This window comes from Chelonoidis abingdonii, chromosome 5 (genome assembly GCF_003597395.2).
Source record: "Chelonoidis abingdonii isolate Lonesome George chromosome 5, CheloAbing_2.0, whole genome shotgun sequence".
Lineage (NCBI taxonomy): Eukaryota > Metazoa > Chordata > Testudines > Testudinidae > Chelonoidis > Chelonoidis abingdonii.
Window position 1 is genome coordinate 118,561,680 of NC_133773.1, and position 5,452 is coordinate 118,567,131.

Below are 5,452 nucleotides of genomic sequence, written 5' to 3' on the forward strand. Positions count from 1 at the left end.
TTTATTGGAACCAATGCCATATTGTAAATTAAGCCCCATTGTACGTAAACTAACAATCCCTATATCAAACTTCCTATTCCTATATTATTTGTTTGGCCTGAGCGCTGCTTTCCATTTAGGCTCAAGAACTGGGGAGATAAACAGGCTGACACTACTGTCATCCCGGACCAAAAGCAGCACAAGGAGGCTATTTGCTTCATTTAATCTTCCTAAGGAGCGCTGATTCATTTTACCGACCTAAACAAAACTTGTGTGCAAAAATTTTTGTTAATGTGGTGTAGAAATCGCAAAAGAGTAGTGAACTATCATTTAAAGAGCTGCTAACATCCCCAGGCCTATTGCTGACCTGGCAAATTTTATACTAACATCCTTACCTTGACATATAACATGACCGATATAACACAATTCGGATAGAACGCATACAAGCGGTGCTGCAGGGGGGGCGGGGCTGCACACTCGGTGGATCAAAGCAAGTTAGTATGCGAGTGTTCACCTATAACACAGGTATAAAAAGGGGGTAAAGAAATTTTTTTTTTTTGGCTCCCAGAAGCATAATCGAGGTAGGCGGTGTATCGTTAAATAACTTGTATTTTATAAAAAGGGGTTTCTACATTATCAAACTCATAGGGTTGGGAGATGAAAAGAAAGAAATGATTAAATCTGAATTTTTATCCTATATACACTACTACCCACTATTAAAGCATGGGAGCCAAAAATCTCTACGCATTATAGCGAAACCGCATTATATCGGGTATGGGTGGTGAAGGCTCGCAGGATTAAAGGGTTGGGTTCCCATAGCAGTGAGCCCCCGAGCCCCTTAAATCACGGCAGCCCACTGCCACAACCGCCGAGGTGGCAGCATGGAGGCTCCAGCAGTGATTTAGAAGGCCTAGGCCCTGCAGCAGCTGGAGCCCGTACCTTAAAGCGCCCCTAAGCCCCTGCTACTGCGCTGTATGTGAACCGCAATGTTAATCCGGCTCACTTATAGCGGGGGTAGAGGTGTTTTAATATTGCTAATAAGTTTTTACATAAGAACACCCTACTAAGGTGAGACCAAAGATCATCTAGCCCATTCTATTTTCCGCTGGGACAATGTCAGGTGCCCCAGAGGGAGTGAACAGAACAGGTATCATCAAGTCCTTCATCTCCTGTGCCTCAAGTCCAGCTTCTGGCAAACAGAGGCTAGGACCATCCCTGCCCATCCTGGCTAATAGCCATGATGGACCTAAGCTCATGAATTTATCTAGTTCTTTTTTTAACCCCCGTATAGTTTGTGTCTTCATCAACATCCCTGGCAAGGATTCCACAGATTGAATAGTGTTGTGTGAAAAATACTTCCTTTTGTTTTAAACTTGCTGCCTATTAGTTCATATGGTGGCCTATTTCTTATGTATAAGCGATAAATTAACACTTTTATTTACTTTCTCCACACTACTATGATTTTATAGACTCTAATGATATTCCCTTAGTATCTCTTTTCCAAGCTGAAAGGTTCCCAGTCTTATTAATCTCTCCTCATACGGCAGCCTTGTTCATATACCTCTAATCATTTTTGTTGCCCTTTCTGAACCTTTTCCATTCCAAAATTTTTTTTGAGATGGGTGACACCCATCTTGCAGTATATTCAAGAAGTGGACATACATGGATTTAGTATAGAGGCAATATGATTTTGTCTAATTATTAGCCCTGTTTTAATGATCCAACATTCCCTGTTCTTTTTTTGAATTCTGCTGCACATGAGTTGGTACGTTTTCAGAGAATACCACAATGCTCCAAAGATCTCTTTCTTGATGTAACGCCGATTAGACCCATCATTATATGTATAGTTAGCTTGTTTTCCAATTGCATTACTTTGCATTAATCAAAATGAATTCATCTGCATTTTGTGCCTCCAGTTTACCCAGTCTGGAAAAGACCAGAGTACTTGTGGCACCTTAGACAAAATTTATTCGCATAAGCTTTTGGGGCGACAGCTCGCTTTCTTCGATGCACTCTGAACTAGTTCTGGAGATTTTTTGTAGCTCCTTCCAGTCTGATTGGGATTTAACTTTCTTGAGAAGTTTTGTATCATCTGCAAGTTGCCACTGTTTACCATTTCCAATCAAATATAAAGATTTGGATAGGATGGGCCCAGTAACGACCTCTAGGGCACACTATTTACCCCTCCATTCTGAATACTGACCATTATTCCTACCCTTTGTTCCCCTATATTTTAACGAGTTACCAATCCATGAGAGAACCTCCTCTTACCCATGATGCTTACTTTCCTTAAGGCCTTGTGAGGGACCTTGTCAAGGCGGTTCTGAAAATCTAAGTACTATATCCACCTGATCCCCTTTCCAACAGCTTTGATCTCCCTCAAAAATTGAGTAGATTAGAAAGGATTTTCCCTACACTGACTCTTCCTCAACAAATTGATGTTCATCTATGTGCGACATTTTGTTCTTACATAGTTTCAACCAGTTGTTCATTGAAAGTCAGTCTTACCAGGTATTGCAGGGCACCTCTGGAGCTCTTTTTAAAAACTGGCTACCTCCTGTCATTTGTTCAGAAGCTGATTTAAAATGATGGTTTACAGACTACAAGTTAGTAGTCTGAGTTTCACATTTGGAGTTCCCTTCAGAACTCTTGGGTAATACCAGTTGGTCCTGTGACTCTATTACGTTTCAGTTTTCATATTGTTCCAAACCTCTCTACACCACAATCTGGAGCAGCTTCTCAGATCTGTCACTAAAAAAAAATGCTCCAGTTGGATATCACTCTCACATCCCCCACAATGAGACAACCTGTGTAAGGTAATTTGTTTATTGGCCAATTTCTACTGGGAACAAAGATATAGCTTTCAGGTTTACACAGAGCTCTTCAGCTAGGGAGGAGATGCTATGTAGTTCACATTCTAGATGTTCTTTACAATAATCCATTCCTAGGTCTGCAGTCTATGCTCTCCCAAAAAAATCCCCAATTGCTGCAATCTGTTTTTGTTTTACATAAACCCTAGTCCTGCAAACACTTGCATGGCTGCTTATCTTAAGTATGTGAGCATCACACACTTAAAGGTAAGCATGTTCACAGAATTAGGGCCTCTGTAAGCCTTCTGTGGTAGAGAATGCAGTACTGTCTGCTTTGCAAAGCAGCATGCACATTTGTAGTCAATAAAGGAAATTAATCATAATTCTCAGTTTTTCTCTAAAAAGATTTCAATGATAAAGTTGTTACTGTATAATCATGCTTTCAAAGATGAAGCAAATGCTATAGCTCAGTGTCCCCAAAGGTCTGAGAAAACGCCATTACAGCATACATTTTCAAAATATTCAAAAAGCTTGGACTTGTCTCAGTTTTTCCCTGCTGAGAGGTGCTGAACAGCCACAACTAGAGCTGCATGAAAAATTTCCACTGAAAAATCACTGACAAAATGGAAAAATTTGTGAAGGAGGAATAAAGACGTTATCAACAATTTTCTCGAAATATAAAAAGTTGTGTAGAAAAAAAATGAAAAATTTCATGGGGAAAAGTATTTCCTGGCCAGCTCTATCCAGAACTCCAACTGAAGCCAAGTGACATGGGAAATTACATCTTATCTAAACCATATTCTGAGTGTTTCAAGGTTAAGTAGAAACGTGAGTAAAGCATCCAGGGCTAGATTTCCTATGATGGTCTGCATTTGGGACTGATCCAACGGACTAGCTGCCCTATCCATGCAAGATAACATATGAATCTCTAAAAAGAATAATGCCTCATGGATATGATTGTGAGACCATGCTAAAAGCCTAATTATCTACCCTTTTAGGTGTGATTGCTACAAAAGTCTCTGCTTCATATATCTCCACAGAAATGCTGATTTTTTGTGTTTTCGACATTCCCCAACATACATTTTGCTTTGTCCACTTTGTTTTCCTCACAAAGTGGAGTTCAGTCAATTTCCTATGCCTTCTCCCACACTCCTACTCTCAGAATGCTAGGAAAGATAGTCCTGTGTCAAAGTCTTGTGTCATGTATCCGATGAAGTGGGTATTCACCCACGAAAGCTCATGCTCCAATACATCTGTTAGTTCATAAGGTGCCACAGGACTCTTTGCTGCTCTTGTGTTGAAGGCACTGGACTGGGCCTCAGATCTGTGTTCAAGTTCTCCCTCTACTACAGACTTCCTGTAAATCTTTGGGCAGTCAGTTCTCTCTGGGCCAGTTCTCCAGCTGTTTATAAAATAAATGGATAATTCTACTTCCCTGAATCACAGGAATTACTGAAGAAAATTTCATTGGTTGTGAGACACTCAAACACTACCATGATGGGGGAAGGAGGTAATAAAAATACAAATGAAAACTGGATAGCCTTCAAAAATGAGAACAGCATGGACGTCTGATGGATTTTAAGCTTGATTATCCAGAAAAGGCTAATTGCAAAGTATGACCCAGCTAATCTGCACCCCTGTAAGACAGCTCCCACTGTCAGAAGGGGCTTCATTTTTTCAGTGATTTGGGGTATGGTGGAGGAGCAAATTCAAGTGATTAAATTCCTGCACTCAGTACAACTATATCTCGGTTTTTGTGCTGACACCTTTTTCTAAGTTATAACAAGCATGGTTGTGTCCATGAAGCAGTTATTTTCAGAACAAAATCCATGTACCACCTATGTTGTGGACCAAAGCACAGCAGGACTGGAGACCAGCCAAAGTAGCTTCTAAGAGTAGATCCTTCTTTCCTCCTCCATTCTCATACTCCCTACTGATCTGCTTCCTCAGCTACCCAGCCTCTTCCTTGATCAATCCACTGTCATCCTGCCCAAATCTGCGCCACCATTTTCTTTCACCCACCCGAGATCTGCTCCTCCGTCTTGTATCCACTCCTGATCTGTTGCCATCTCACACCCTGGCTCTGCAACCACTTCCCACTGTCTCCCAGCAACCACTTTTAACCACCTTTGCCTGCTCCCATCCCCCCTGTGCCCGCACCTGATCTGTGCTACCCTCCGTTCCCTCCCACACCGATTCTCGGTCCTAACCTCCTTTATATCTGCTGCTCCCGCCCACGAACTCCCGCTCGCCTATCTCCCCACAGCCCCAGTGCCCCGTCTTCTTCCCCACCGCCATCTCCACCCGGCCCCACGGCCCCTCCTTCTCACCCTACTGTCTCTCCTCCCCCTCCCTCTGCTCACACCCGCCTCCCTTCCCCCCACTGCCCGCTTGCTATCGATCCTTCTTCTCCGTGCCCTGCCCTGTGCAGTTCGGCCAAGGAAGTGGGGGCAGGGCACACTAAGGACAAACAGCCCCCGCCGCACGGCTTCACCTCTGCCTTTCGCGCACGCGCCAGAGGACTGCCCGAAGGGAGCGAGCATGCGCAGAAGCCGAGGCCGGGTGAAGTCTCTGCCCTATCTCTTTCTCTGTTGCGCGCGCCCAGACTGGGGTTGGGCCGGTCGCGGCTGGCGCGAGTCTACGACGTTTCCGGGGCGGGGCTT